The sequence below is a fragment of the Mixophyes fleayi genome, chromosome 4 (genome assembly GCF_038048845.1).
Source record: "Mixophyes fleayi isolate aMixFle1 chromosome 4, aMixFle1.hap1, whole genome shotgun sequence".
Taxonomy (NCBI): Eukaryota; Metazoa; Chordata; class Amphibia; order Anura; family Limnodynastidae; genus Mixophyes; species Mixophyes fleayi.
In genome coordinates, this window is record NC_134405.1 from 339,819 (window position 1) to 355,396 (window position 15,578).

Here is a 15,578-nt window from a genome sequence, read left to right on the forward strand (position 1 = left end):
TGGACTCCTCCCTCTCCTTTGCCCCCACATTCAATCTCTAGCCCACTCCTGTCGCTTCCAACTACGGAACATTGCCCGCATTCGGCCCTTCCTCTCCCAGGAGGCTGCCAAAACCATCATCCATGCTCTCATTATTTCCCGATTACTGCAACCTTCTCCTAACTGGCCTCCCCCACTCCCATCTCGCCCCCCTACGCTCTGTACTTAATGCGGCTGCGAGACTTATTTTTCTCTCATGCCGCTCTTCCTCTGCCTCCCCTCTCCTCCTTGCCCTCCACTGGCTCCCTTTCCCCTTCAGAATCCTCTTTAAACTCCTCACTGTCACCTACAAGGCCCTCTCCCACTCCACTGCCCCTTATATTTCCAATCTCCTCTCCATCCGCACTCCTGCCCGTTCCCTGCATTCGGCCAATGATCGTCGTCTTTCCTCTGTACTGATCACCTCATCCCATGCCAGAGTCCGAGACTTCTCCCATGCTGCCCCCCTTCACTGGAACAACCTCCCTTCCTCCATCCGCCTGTCCCCTAATCTTGGCTCCTTCAAGCGGGCTCTCAAAACCCATCTGTTCCTTAAGGCCTTCCAACCTTCCACTTAACCTTATCGTTCTCATCTCCTCCCACATTCCCGTCTACTCTTGTACTTGAACCCCTCTGACTCCCCTTGTGCCTGCTTTCCGTCTCCCCTCCCCTTAGTATGTAAGCTCCTTTGAGCAGGGCCCTCTTCCCTTCTGTCTCAATACCATTTCTTCTTCTCCTACACCACTCTATTTGCTTTGCTTGGAGATATTAAAGTCTTGGTGATACTTGTTCTACTCTGTACTGTCATACCCTTGTATTCCGTCTGTACTGTATATTGTACAGCGCTGCGGACACCTTGTGGCGCCATATAAAGAATAATAATATTATTATTATTATCATTTATTTGTTAGGCGCCACAAGGTTTCCGCAGCGCCGCACATAGTACAAACAGTAGACTATACAGGGTATAACAGTACAGAACAATAAACAAAAGTACCAATACTTCAGAAACTCCAGGCAGGCAGATGCAATAGACACGGAGCAGAAGAACGGGTAAGGAGACAGGAGGGAAGAGGGCCCTGCTCAAGCGAGCTTACATCCTAAGGGAGGGTTAAACAGACCAGGCACAAGAGGAGCCAGTTGAGGGAATGGGAGAGAGCGGAGAATGAGTGGAGGAGATGGGGGTTAAGTGGATGGTTGGTAGGCTTTGAGAAAGAGGTGAGTTTTGAGTGCACGTTTGAAGGAGCACAGAGTAGGAGAGAGGCGGATGGAGCGAGGGAGGTCATTCCAGTGAAGGGGGGCTGCACGGGAAAAGTCCTGGATTCTGGAATGGGAAGAGGTGATCAGAGTGGAGGAGAGGCGGCGGTCATTGGCCGAGCGCAGGGAGCGGGTGGGAGTGTGAATGGAGAGGAGGTTAGAGATATAAGGGGCAGTAGAGTGGGAGAGAGCCTTGTAAGTGGTGGTGAGGAGTTTGAAAAGAATTCTGTAGGGGAAGGGGAGCCAGTGTAGGGCAAGGCAGAGAGGGGAGGCAGAGGAGGAGCGGCGTGAGAGGTAGATGAGTCTTGCGGCCGCATTGAGTATAGAGCGGAGGGGGGAGAGACGGGAGTGGGGGAGGCTGGTGAGGAGGAGGTTGCAGTAATCCAGGCGGGAGATGATGAGTGCGTGTATAATGGTTTTGGTGGCCTCCTGAGAGAGAAAGGGACGTATGCGGGCGATGTTGCGTAGTTGGAAGCGACAGGCTTTGGCAAGAGAATGAATGAATGTGGGGGGCAAAAGAGAGAGAGGAGTCAAGGGTGACACCCAAGCAGCGGAGTTGGGTGACAGAGGAGATGGTGGTGTTGTTAACGACAATGGAGGGGTCATGCTGGGATGGGAGGCTGGGAGGAGGAAAGACAATGAGTTCAGTTTTGGAAATGTTGATTTTGAGAAAGCGCTCCGACATCCAGGAGGAGATGGCGGAGAGGCAGTCAGATACCTGAGCGAGGAGGGTGAAGGAAAGATCAGGTGAAGAGATGTAAAGTTGAATGTCATCAGCATAGAGGTGATACTGAAGGCCAAAGGAGGAGATGAGAGCACCAAGGGAGGAAGTATAGAGCGAAAAGAGTAGAGGGCCGAGAACGGAGCCCTGTGGGACTCCTACAGCGAGAGGGTAGGGGCAGGAGGAAGAACCAGACATGGATACAGAGAAGGAGCGGTAAGCGAGGTATGAGGTGAACCAGGCGTGGACAGAACCAGAGAGGCAGAGAGAGAGAAGAGTTTGCAGCAGGAGGGGGTGATCCACGGTGTCAAAGGCTGCGGAAAGGTCAAGGAGGATGAGTAGGGAGAAATGACCCTTGGATTTGGCCGACAGGAGATCATTAGTTACCTTGGCCAGGGCAGTTTCGGTAGAGTGGAGGAGGCGGTAGCCGGATTGGAGAGGGTCAAGGAGGGAATTGTCCGAGAGGTGCCTGGTTAGGCCTGCTGCAGACAATTCGCTCAAGTAATTTAGCGGCATAGGGGAGAAGAGAGATAGGGCGATAGTTGGCAAGAGATGTGGGGTCGAGATTGGGTTTCTTGAGGATAGGAGAGATGAGAGCATGTTTAAATGAGAGGGGTACTACACCAGAGGAGAGTGATAGGTTGAAAAGGTGTGCGAGGTAAGAGCAGGCAGTGGGAGAAAGAGAGCGAAGGAGGTGAGAGGGGATTGGATCGAGAGGGCAGGTAGAGGGTGGAGAGGAAAGAATGAGAGAGCGAACTTCTTCACCTGTTGTAGGGCCGAAGGAGCACCAGAGTTGGGTGTTGGTCGGAGGTGAAGCGAAGAGGGAGGCGGGAGAAGGGGAGGAGGAGATGTTCAGTCTGATGGCCTCAATTTTGGAAGAGAAAAAGGTGGCAAAGTCAGAAGCGGACAGGGAAGACGGGACAGAAGGGGGTGGGGGGGAGAGTAGGGAGTTGAAGGTGGCAAAGAGGCGGCGGGGATTGGAGGACTGAGAAGAAATGAGGGACTTAAAGAAGGATTGTTTGGCGAGGGAGAGGGCGGAGCAGAAAGAAGAGAGGATGAATTTAAAGTAAAGAAAGTTGGCCAGGGAACGAGATTTCCTCCAGAGGCGTTCAGCACTTTTGGAGGAAGCGGGTGAGTTTCGAGTGCCAGGGCTGGGGAATAATGCGGCGTCTGCTGACAGTAGAGGCCGGGGCGACAGCGTCCAGGGCAGTAGAGAGGGAGAGATTGTAGAGGGAGGACGCCTGGTCAGGACAGACCAGGGAGGGAAGGGGTGATAGGAGAGTTTCAAGAGAGGAGGACAAGGAGGTATGGTCAATAGCGTCAAGGTTGCGCTTGGTGTGGGTGGCTTTGGGCGAGGCAGGAGCAGGGGAGGAGGACAGAGTGAAGGAGAGGAGATGGTGGTCAGAGAGTGGGAAGGGAGAGTTGGAGAAGTCAGAGAGATCACAGAGGTGAGAGAAGACAAGGTCAAGGGAGTGACCAAGACAGTGGGTGGGGGAAGAGGTCCACTGAATGAGGCCTAGGGAGGAGGAGAGGGCGAGAAGTTTGATGGTGGCGGGGTCAGAACAGTTGTCAATAGGAATATTAAAGTCACCAAGTATGATGGAGGGAAGGTCAGAGGAAAGGTAGTGGGGAGCCATGAAGCGAAGTTGTCAAGGAAAAGGGAGGAGGGGCCTGGGGACGTTAGATGACTGAGACACGGAGGTGGATGGGGGAGAAGAGCCGGATGGAGTGTACTTCAAAGGAAGAGAAGGAGAGGGAAGGTAAAGTGGGAATGACCCGAAAAGTGCAGTTGGGGGAAAGGAGGAGACCCACTCCACCTCCTGGACGCTCTTCCGGTCTGGTGGAGTGGGTGAAGGAGAGGCCCCCATAGGAGAGGGCGGCAGGTGAGGCAGTGTCAGAAGAAGTAAGCCAGGTTTCAGTGATGGCAAGAAGATTTAGTGAGTTGGAGATGAAGAGGTCATGGATGGAGGCCAGTTTGTTACGGATGGACCTGGAGTTCCAGAGGGCACATGAGAAGGGGAGGGAGGGAAGAGGGGAGATGCGGATGAGATTGTCAGGGTTGATAGAGTTAGGGGGAGGGTGAGGGGTGGGGCAGCGAAAGATGGGCGAGAGAAGGGGGCTGGGGGAGAGGATGGGTATAGGAAAGGAGCGCGGTGGCATGGTGAGGGACAGGGATGGATGGGGAATAATAGAAGAGGGAAGGGTTATTAACACAGAGGTGAGGGCAGCAAAGGGAGACAGAAATGGACCAGAGCAGATAAAAGGTTTAGTTAGATTAAGGTTAGATTAATAATAATGTGGCGGCGTGCAGTATGTATGCATGTTCTGGCAGGATGCAGTATGTATGTCTGTTCTGGCAAGTAATGATGGGGTGCAGAGTATATGTTCTGAAAGGGAATGGTGGGAGGAAGTATGTATGTATCAATGATCTGGCAGATAGTGGTGGGGTGCAGTATGTATGTATCAATGATCTGGCAGATAGTGGTGGGGTGCAGTATGTATGTATCAATGATCTGACAGATAGTGGTGGGGTGCAGTATGTATGAATGATCTGGCAGGCAGTGGTGGTCTTGAGTCCTTGTTGATGATGGTGCCCAGTGAAAGCAGACAGACTTTTACAGGGATTCTGTCAGAAAAGTCCTCCAAGACAGGAAGTGATGAAACGGGCTGTCAGATTAGCTGTGAGTTAACCCTCCATGGTTTCAGCAGCAGAGTTCTCACACAGCAGTACATTACAACACTGGGAAGAAGCAGTGTGTGTGAAAACACTACATTCTGCTGACGAACCAATGAGTAAAACACAGCCCACAGCAGGCAATGAGAAGTGGGTGTGTTTAGATTATCTGCAGCTTCTCTCCAGTACATGTCACTTGTAAAGAGGGATATGCCAGATACCTCACATCTACTCCCTGCTGTGATCACCACTGAGTGTGATTAGTATAAGTACCACAAAGCACTTTTGAATTTCCGGCATCCAGCTGTGTGCAGTGAATAAATTAACTAATGTCACTGAGGGGCGGGAGGTTTACAATGGATTCACTAACAGCCATCTCTGGCACCACAGGGAGAGATTAAACTCTCAATTGAGAGCAGTGCCTGGGATAATAGTACTACAGGGTGCCCCTCCCATATCCCCAAAACACTAACCAGCCCCCCTGTGGCTAGAAAATGTGAGCAATTTCTTCAGCTCAGAGATGAAAATCTCTTAGCCAGAGACTCAGCCATGTTTGTGCTCTCAAGTGAAGCCAGTCTGAGTACACCCAACACAAACCTCTAACTGACATGCGCAACGTTATGAAATCCCTTATCTTTAAAATGGGGCATATTTTACGAAATTGTAAAAAAACTATAACTTTCTCAACATTTTAAACCATCAAAGGCACTGCTCAGCCCTAATAGCATTCTTATAAAACAAACCCCAAGACTTTAAACGCTTTGTACACTGAGTTACGTTCTCCCCCCAAAAAAAGGAAAACTGTGAATTTTGAACTTTAGATTATTCCTAATTTGTTATTTTTATTCTTTTTTTCTGAAATTTGCCATGCGACACCTATGGATGGTTCTTCATTTGCATGCCAAATTTCAGTTTAATAGCTTTAATACTTTTTAAAATGTAGCCCCTCAAACTCTATGCCCCCCCTCACAGATTTATTATGGCGGAATGTCATTCATTAGATACAACCTTAATATAAGGGCATGACTGTGCCCTTATAATATATATATATATATATATATATATATATATATATATATATATATATATATATGGTGCATCAATGTTATAGTCCCCACACTGCCAATCAGGTATCTTCAAAGGCACCAAACAGAATAATATTTAGGCTTATCTGTATTGTTCCTGGATGTTACTGTGCACCTTAATATTTCTTGATGTCTCCAACAGGAAAAATAAAAACCATATAGTGTAGTATTTTTATAAAACAATGCTTTAATTAAAAACAACATATGGTTTATGCACTCACAAAATAGTTAAAAAATATAGGCTTATCTAAGGTCCTTAGGTGTTACCAGGAACTGTACATATTGCTATATCTGAGTTAATATCAGCGATTTCCAAAGTTGAGAAGTTCACCATACCCATGCTACTAAAACAGGACTGTAGATAGTCACTAGTCTCAAAACTTCATTAGGAGATAATAGCAAGATTTGAATGGTCCTGTTCTTATACATATATTATATATATATATATATATATATATATATATATATATATATCTATAGATATAGATATACTGACATTACTGCATTATCAGGCATTCTTTATTCCTTTTCCAGACATTGTTTCCGGACCTAAATGGTTAAACAAAAAACAAATTCTGAGTGTTTAGCGCTTCACTAAGGTGTGCAGCCTCTCGTATGTAAAAGAAACTCCACCTTAAAATTCCAGAAATGATCTCAAATAGTGAATAAAATATTACATACATGAAGCACTTCCTTCCCTTGCACCTGACGATATTTCACAATAGTTGAATGATGTTCTATTGCAGACAATATCTATACATAAAACATAGCTCCACATAGCGTAATACAGTACTGATGATAATAAAAATATGGAGGATTTCTATGGGGAAGTGTGTGACTTCATATGGGGATACACCATCCAAACCAGTGTTGACACCGCCGTTCCACACCCCAAAGATTTTGCACTTACAAGATGTATAGCTGTTATGCGCCCCAAACAAGGTGTACAGGAGACTTCTGCTACATCGCAAATCCCACGGACCTTTCTTATGTGCAATGGCAGGGTAAAGCTCAATGGATCATAAACCATCCCTCTTCAACGCAACTCCCTTCCACACATGGGATATATGTGCCATATGAAGAAAAAGAAAGCGTTCTTGTGCTTTATATTTTATTGAAAACATGAAACCAATATAAATGCGGAACCGTACCGGAGATCAGAAGAAACAAGCATCGGGTATAAAAGTGGACAAGTCCAGCTCATCACCCACGTCTCGCTTGCTAATGCTTCCTCCACCGACCGACTACAATCAGAATAAAACCAGCGCGTTTCAACTTCCTCTTGAAGTTTTTATCAAGGTAAAATAGTTCAAGTCCTTCTGGTTTCAGGGGAGCTACTATTTACAGTGTGTGGGGAGTGCTATGGGCACCAGGTTCGCCGCGAGTTATGCCAACATTTTCATGGCCAAGTTGGAGAATGAGAGTGTTTGGCTTGGTCATGATTTCGGGGCGAGCCTGGTGTCGTGGTTCCGCTACATAGACGATATCTTTTTATTTGGAGAGGGTCAGAACAAGATTTAGAATCCTTTTTTCTCCATTTGAATTCAAATGTCTATGGGATAGAGCTGACTTTCGCATGGAGTAAATGCAGTGTGGATTTTTTGGACATTACAGTTTATGTAGGGAACTTTCCATAAACCCACAGATACTGACAATAGCAATCATCATAAAAATTGGCTGAAAAGCGTGCCTCTTGGACAGATGAAGAGGGTTAAGCATAATTGCACGGAAGAAAGTGTCCTAGACACACAAGTAAAAGAAATGAAAACAGCATTTATCAGTCAAGGGTACAATAGTGATATGCTAGATAAGGCAGAAAGACAATTGAGTGAGATTAAAAGATCTATTGACAAAAAAAAAATAAAAAAATTAAGACTCCGTCTGAGGGAAAGGCAAAGAAAGAGTGGGCGTTTTTTTCGAGCTATAATAGCAATTTTGTTCAGGTAGAGAAAGTATTCATGAAACATTGGAGGATCCTTAAGGAAGATAGTGTTATTGGAGATATGATTCCAGAGAGACCCCAATTCATAGGTAGAAAAGCGCCCAATCTGAAAGATAAGCTGGTAAGGAGTGATCTACCAGAGAATGTGAGGCATTCTGTGAGAACGCAAGGTTTCCACAGGTGTGGCCTTTGTGTAGCCTGTAAAATTTGTAAGAGTGGGTGTAGCAAGTACACTTAATTGACACTTAATGGGAAAGACTATAAAATCGAGCTATTTGTTACGTGTCATACTAAGAACGTGATTTATGCGATAGAATGTACTTGCAATAAAGTGTATGTAGGGAAACTGACAAGGCCACTGAAAGTAAGATTGACAGAGCATCTTTACAATATTAAAAAAGGTCTTGATACCCACTCACTTTCAAATCACTTTAAGCTTGTACACTCATGTCTAGGGGAACATATGAAAGGTTTTTGGGGTTTGAAAAAAATAGAAGAGAACTGGAAAAATAAAGATCTAACAACTTTGTTAGCAAAGATGGAAATGAAATGTATATATGATATAGATACACTCATCATTATCATCATCAACATTTATTTATGTAGCGCCAGCAAATTCCGTAGCGCTTTACAATTGGGAACAAACATTGATAAGACAATACTGGGTAATACATACAGACAGACAGAGAGGTAAGAGAACCCTGCTCGAAAGCTTACAATCTATAGGACAATGGGAGTTAGAAACACAAGGGCATGTGCTACATCATATTGCACAATGGACCAGCTAGACTGCAAAGGTAAAAGTACTGAGTGGGCTGTGTGTGTTGCAATGTTGGTCAGAGGGTTGTTGTCTTGCGTTAGCTGTGTAGAGGGTGGTAATAGGGTAATCTAGGGAAATTAAGATGATGGTTGAGGAATATCATAACCTTGTCTGAAGAGGTGGGTTTTCAGTGAACGCTTGAAGGTTTGAAGACTAGAGGAAAATCTTACTGTGCGTGGGAGGGAATTCCACAAAGTGGGTGCAGCCCGGAAAAAATCCTGTAACCGAGAATGGGAGGATGTGATGAGAGTGGAGGAGAGACGTAGATCTTGTGCAGAACGGAGGTGTCGAGTAGGGAGATATTTCGAGACAAGTGAGGAAATGTATGTCGGTGCAATTTTGTTGATGGCCTTGTATGTTAGTAGAAGAATTTTATATTGGATTTGTTGAAATACAGGCAGCCAATGTAGACACTGACAGAGTGGCTCAGCAGAGGAATAACAGTTTGTAAGGAAAATCAGTCTAGCCGCTGCGTGCAAAATATGTTGTAGGGGTTCAAGTCTGACTTTGGGAAGACCAGTAAGGAGGTAATTTCAATAGTCGATGCGGGAGATGATGAGTGCATGAATTAATGTTTTTGCGGTGACTTGTGTCAGATATGTGCGTATTCTGGAAATGTTCTTTATGTGTATGTAACATGATTTAGATATAGAGTTGATGTGGGGAATAAACGACAGTTGTGAATCAAGGATTACACCTAGGCAACGAGCTGGTGGGATTTATGGTCATGTTATCAACAGAAATAGAAATGTCAGGCAGGAAGCTTCTGTTTTTGGGTGGGAATATTATTAATTCAGTTTTTAAAAGATTGAGTTTGAGTTGGTGAGAAGACATCCAAGATGAAATGGCAGAAAGACAGTCAGTAACGCGAGACAACACAGATGGTGAAAGATCAGGAGAGGATAGATAAATTTGTGTATCATCCGCATAGAGATACTGAAATCCAAAGGAGCTTATTAGTTTTCCAAGAGAAGTGGTGTAGATAGAGAATAGCAGAAGACCTAGGACTGAGCCTTGTGGTACTCCAACTGATAAAGGAAGCAGAGCAGAGGTGGATCCAGAGAAATGAACACTGAAAGAGCGATTAGATAGGTAGGATGAGAACCAGGATAGGACAGTGCCTTCAAGACCTAAGGATTGTAGCGTTTGTATGAGGAGAGAGTGGTCAACAGTGTCAAATGCAGCAGAGAGATCCAGGAGAATTAGAAGAGAGTAATGGTTATTATTTTTTGCTGTGATCAAATCATTGACAACTTTGGTCAGCGCAGTCTCTGTGGAGTGTTGAGAGCGAAAGCCTGACTGAAGAGGATCCAATAGGTTGTTTGCTGTAAGAAAGTGTGTGAGGTGAGTGTAGGCAATTCTCTCGAGAAGCTTGGAGGGGCATGGGAGATGGGGCGGTAATTTACGAGGGAGTTAGGGTCAAGAATTCTGTTTTTTTAAAATGGGAGTAATCACTTCATGCTTGAATAGTGATGGAAAAATACCAGTAGAAAGAGATAGAGTACAGATTTTAGTTAGAGGGGTAATGATCACAGGAGACAGGGACATACCAATTTGTGGGGGAATGGGATCAAGAGGACAGGAGGTAGAGTAGGAAGATGAGAAAAGAGTAGAAACTTCCTCTTCATTTGTGGGATTAAATGAAGAGAGTGTCAGAGGGTGCTACAAAGGAATTGAGCCGATTGCTTGTCAAGGGAGATGATACCATTTCAAGCCTGATCTTATCAATTTTGTCCTTGAAATAGGAAGCAAGATCTTGTGCACTGATGTTAGTTGGAGGATTTGAAGCAGGAGGATTCAGAAGAGAATTAAATGTGTTAAAGAGGCGTTTGGGATTAGAAGCCTGAGCATAGATGAGAGATTGGTAGTATGCTTGTTTAGCAGTGTCCAGAGCATTTCTATAGGAGTGGTAGATACCAGTATATGTGATGAAATCATTAGAGGCACAATATTTACGCCAGTGACGTTCTGCTTTACGAGAAAGTTTTTGTAGAGTTCGTGTTACTGTAGTGTGCCACGGTTGGCAACGAATTCTACGCGAAGTATGTAGTGTCGCTGGAGCCACTTGACCCAGGGCAGTTGCTAGGGTTTGATGAAAATGGGGTACTGCCCGATCAGGGGAGAAGAATGTGGAAATTGGGGAAAGAAGGTGTTGGAGAGAGGTGGAAAACTGTTGAAAATCAATAGAGTTGATATTCCTGCGGGTACGAGGAGGCTTGGAAGAGTTTGATACCAGGGAGGGTAAAGAACTGGGGGTGAGCGAGTAGCTAATAAGGTGATGATCCGTGAGGGGGAAAGGAGTGTTAAGGAAATGAGAAACTGAGCATAGTCTACAGAAAACAAGATCAAGAGAGTGGCCATCCTGATGAGTAGCAGATTCAATCCACTGGGAGAGGTCAAGTGAGGAGGTTAGAGAGAGTAGTTTGGAAGCAGCATTGGAACGTGGATTAGAAATAGGGATGTTGAAATAACCGATGATGATGGTGGGGATATCAGTAGATAAGAAGTGAGGCAGCCATGCAGAGAAGTGAAAGTGTTGGTGTGGACCAGGGGGGCGATAGATGACAGCAACACGCATAGAGAATGGGTTAAAAATCCGAACAGCGTGTACTTCAAAAGATGTGAATGTGAGTGATGGGACACTTGGTAGAACTGTGAATGTGCACTGTGGGGAAAGAAGTAGTCCAACCCCCCCTCCTTGTCTGCCTCCTGGTCTGGGGGTGTGGGTGAAATGGAGACCACCATGTGAAAGGGCTGCAGGTGAGGCAGTGTCTGAATGCGTGAGCCATGTTTCTGTTATTGCTAGAAGGTTGAGGTTGTTTGAGATGAAGTCATGAATGGAGGTAAGTTTGTTACAAACAGAGCGTGCATTCCAAAGGGCACATTTAAAGGACTTTGGAAGAGAGGGGAGACAGGTGATGTGTTTGAGGTTTGACGGATTTCTGTAGTGTTCAGATATATGTGTGTGGGAGAATCATCATACACTCATCCCCAGAGGCCTTAATGCCGACTTCGAACTTAAATGGTTCTTGTGATTGCATGTTATACTTTTGATCCAGCTGCAATACTTATGATGTATGGAACTGAAGGGACATAAACATAACCATTTATCACTGTGTTACATTATGGGAAGTGTGATAAGTCTGTAAACGAGAATTAGATGTGGTATAAATGCCCTTACATGTGTAGGGTTATGTTAGCCAACAATTCTGTATGTTGACATTTAGGGGCAAAATCCTGAATTGTGATTGATACTGTGCATTAACAGAAGCTGTATTTCTGTTTTATTTCATATTGAGGTACATCCATCTAATAAAGAATTTGTGGAAAAGGAGAACCGTCACTTTTTAGATAGAGAGACACATCTCTGTATTAGCAAGTATTTATAATGGGGCGAGGGTACTTTAAGAAACCAGACCTTGTATTGGATGAGGAGACACTTCCGCGTAGCGGGGAATACCAAGCCTCGTTTTGGATATGTTTTGGGAGTTCACCAATTTGTGGAGGGATATAAAAAAAACCAGAAGGACTTGAACTATTTTTCCTTGATAAAGACTTCATTCCAGAATACGCACATATCTCACACAAGACACTGCAAAAACCTTAATTCATGCACTTATCATCTCCCGCATTGACTATTGCAATTCCCTCCTTAATGGTCTTCCCAAAAACAGACTCAAACCCCTACAATCTTTTTTGCACGCTGCGGCAAAACTGATTTTCCTTGCAAATCGTTATTCCTCTGTTGAATCTCTCTGTATGTCTCTACACTGGCTGCCTGTTTTGTACCGAATCCAATATAAAATACTTTTACTAACCTACAAGGCCATCAACAAAGCTGCACCAACATACATCTCCTCTCTTGTCTCAAAATATTTCCCAACTCGGCAACTCCGTTCTACACAAGATCTGCGTCTCTCATCCACACTCATTACATCCTCCCATTCCCGGTTACAGGACTTTTTTCGGGCTGCACCCACTCTATGGAATTCTCTCCCTCCCACAGTAAGACTCTCCTCTGGTCTACAAACTTTCAAGCGTTCTCTGAAAACCTACCTCTTCAGACAAGCTTATAATATTCCGCAGCCACCCTCTTAACCTCGCTACCTTTAGCCTGTTACACAATTTCACACAAGACAACTACCCCCTGACCAGCATTGTGGTGTGACGGGATCATTTAGCTTATGAGTCACTTTTACCTTTGCAGTCTGGCTGGTCCAAAATGCAAAATGTAGACTTAACCTCATGTGTCAATCTCTTATTGTCCCATAGATTGTAAGCTTGCGAGCAGGGACTTCTCACCTCTTTGTCTGTTTTACCCAGTTTGTTTATTAGTTTATTATGTTTGTTTCCAATTGTAAAGCGCTACGGAATATGTTGGTGCTATATAAATAAATGATGATGATGATGATGACTTCAAGAGGAAGTTGAAACACGTTGGTTTTGTTCTGATTGGAGCCGGTTGGTGGAGGAAGCATTAGCAAGCGATACGTGGGTGGTGAGTGGGACTTGTCCACTTTTATACCCGATGCTTGTTTCTTCTGATCTCCGGTACGGTTCCGCATTTATATTGGTTTCATGTTTTCAATAAAATATAACGCACAAGAACGTGCCATTGCACATAAGAAAGGTCCGTGGGATTTGCGATATAGCAGAAGTCTCCTGTACACCTTGTTTGGGACACATAACAGCTATACATCTTGTAAGTGCAAAATCTTTGGGGTGTGGAACGGCTGTGTCAACACTGGTTTGGATGGTGTATCCCCATATGAAGTCACACACTTCCCCATAGAAATCCTCCATATTCTTATTATCATCAGTACTGTATTACGCTATGTGGAGCTATGTTTTATGTATAGATATTGTCTGCAATAGAACATTATTCAACTATTGTGAAATATCGTCAGGTGCAAGGGAAGGAAGCGCTTCATGTATGTAATATTTTATTCACTATTATTACCGGACCTACCATCCGGCTGATTGAAGCTTGTCAGCCGCTCATGTACAAGAAAGTGATTAGCGGCGTCTAAGGCTGTGACCTAACTTCACGCTGGTAAATCAGATTCTAACTGTCATTTTGTGAATGTACAAAATAAATGATAACTAGAATCTGATTGGTTGCTATAGGCAACATCTCCACTTTTTTAAATGCACAGCTTGATAAATGTACCCACAGATTAATGAAGTTTCTGTTTGCTGGGAGAAGCAAAATAAAGGGACACCATACTTGTCAACTCTCCCAGAATGTCCGGAAGACTCCCGCATTTAGCGTGAGTCTCATGACTCCGGGAGAGTGTGGCAATCTCCCGGATCTGCACACTTCCTAGTGAAGGGGCAAATTTAGGTCCAAAATGCAGCGATTCACCTGGAATCGCGGCATTTGGCCCCGCCCCCGCTGTAAAATGATGTGTTTTGCGTCATTACGTCATGGGGCGGGGCCAAAATGATGCAATTTTTGGCGCCCCGCCCCCTGCACGCCCACCTTCCCTGGAAGGCTTCCGGACCATACTTGCCATAAGTTGGCAAGTATGAGGGACACTCCTCAATATGGCATTGATTCCCCAACAGTGAACACATCCCCAGAGTTACAGGACATTTTTAAACATGCTGCAGGTACCCCAGCAGTTCATGACTACACACAACAGTCAAACATGACTTCAGTAAGTATGATATTTGAGAAAATATCCCCCCCATGATATGACCACGGAATAACCAATAATTTGAGGGGTCTGGTTGGTGCATATCACTGATGAAATCTTCTTATAGGGTTATTTTAAAGGCCTCAGCACTTATGACCATGCCATAAATCTGGTACTGTGCACCTCTTTAGCCACCTATCTGAGGCTCTCTTATCTATGAATACCTCCTGGAGTTAACAGAAGAGTTTAGAAACCATCTTCATCATCATCATCATCACAATTTATTTGTATAGCGCCACTAATTCCACAGCGCTGTAAAGAGAACTCACTCACATCAGTCCCTGCCCCATTGGGGCTTAGAGTCTAAATTCCCTAACACACACACAGACTAGGGTCAGGAGCCAGTTAACCTACCAGTATGTTTTTTGGAGTGTGGGAGGAAACCGGAGCACCCGGAGGAAACCCACGCAAACACGGGGAGAACATACAAACTCCACATGGTCGGGAATTGAACTACTGACCCCAGTGCTGTAAGGCAGAAGTGCTAACCACTAAGCCACTGTGCTGCCCATCAAAGACATATATTAATTTAGCATACCCTCCTTTCAGGGTTTAACCCATGGCTGGACACAGGGCTAAAATAATACACCAAGCTTATATCATGTATGTTCTCCCTGTGTTTGCGTGGGTTTCCTCCGGGTGCTCCGGTTTCCTCCCACACGCCAAAAAAAAAAAAGCATACTGGTAAGTTAATTGGCTGCTATCAAAAATTGACCCTAGTTTCTCCCTCTCTGTCTGTCTCCCTCTCTGTCTGTGTGTGTATGTGAGTCTGTGTCTATTTTAGGGAATAAAGACTGTAAGCTCCAATGGGGCAGGGACTGATGTGAATGAGTTCTCTGTACAGCGCTGCGGAATTAGTGCCGCTATATAAATAAATGATGATGATGATGAGCTAATTCACAAATACATATTTGCAGTTTTATATGACTAGTATTTAGCTAGTATATGACAAGGAATACATGGGGGAGGGGTTTACAAGGGTTTCATGCTATGCTTAGGGAATACACTGAAGTCATTGTTTAGCTTAGCTGGTGTTTTCCACGAAGAGATTTAAGGGTCTTTCTGATAAGTGCTGAGAGTCTAACAGTAATCAGTACTCCAAGGGTTAATCTCCGCACCATTGCCAGTGCAGAAGGTTTATGAGATTACTCTGCTGACATAATTTGGGATTAGTGTCACCGTCTGTCAGCAGCTCCCATGGAGGGTACAGCAATGAATACATTGTAGGACGAGAGACATAGTTACTCATTTACACTGTGACTGGTGTAAGCGTAAGATGGGTACAGTAAGAGAACTGAACACAATTAGATGTTCCCATAGACACTTGGAGGGGTATCTCTTGCGGGTGCTGGAGGGTTGTTG

The 15,578-nt window shown here is 44.7% G+C and overlaps 1 long non-coding RNA gene across 1 annotated transcript in view; it reads right to left on the reverse strand.

Annotated features, from left to right (window-relative positions):
• Nucleotides 1-6,221: 6,221 nt before the first annotated feature.
• Nucleotides 6,222-15,578, reverse strand: part of LOC142149659 (uncharacterized) — a 34,565-nt gene continuing 25,208 nt past the window's right edge. Inside the window, exon 3 of the long non-coding RNA XR_012690866.1 lies at nucleotides 6,222-6,304. This is a non-coding gene — a long non-coding RNA (uncharacterized LOC142149659). The remainder of the gene's footprint in view (nucleotides 6,305-15,578) is intronic.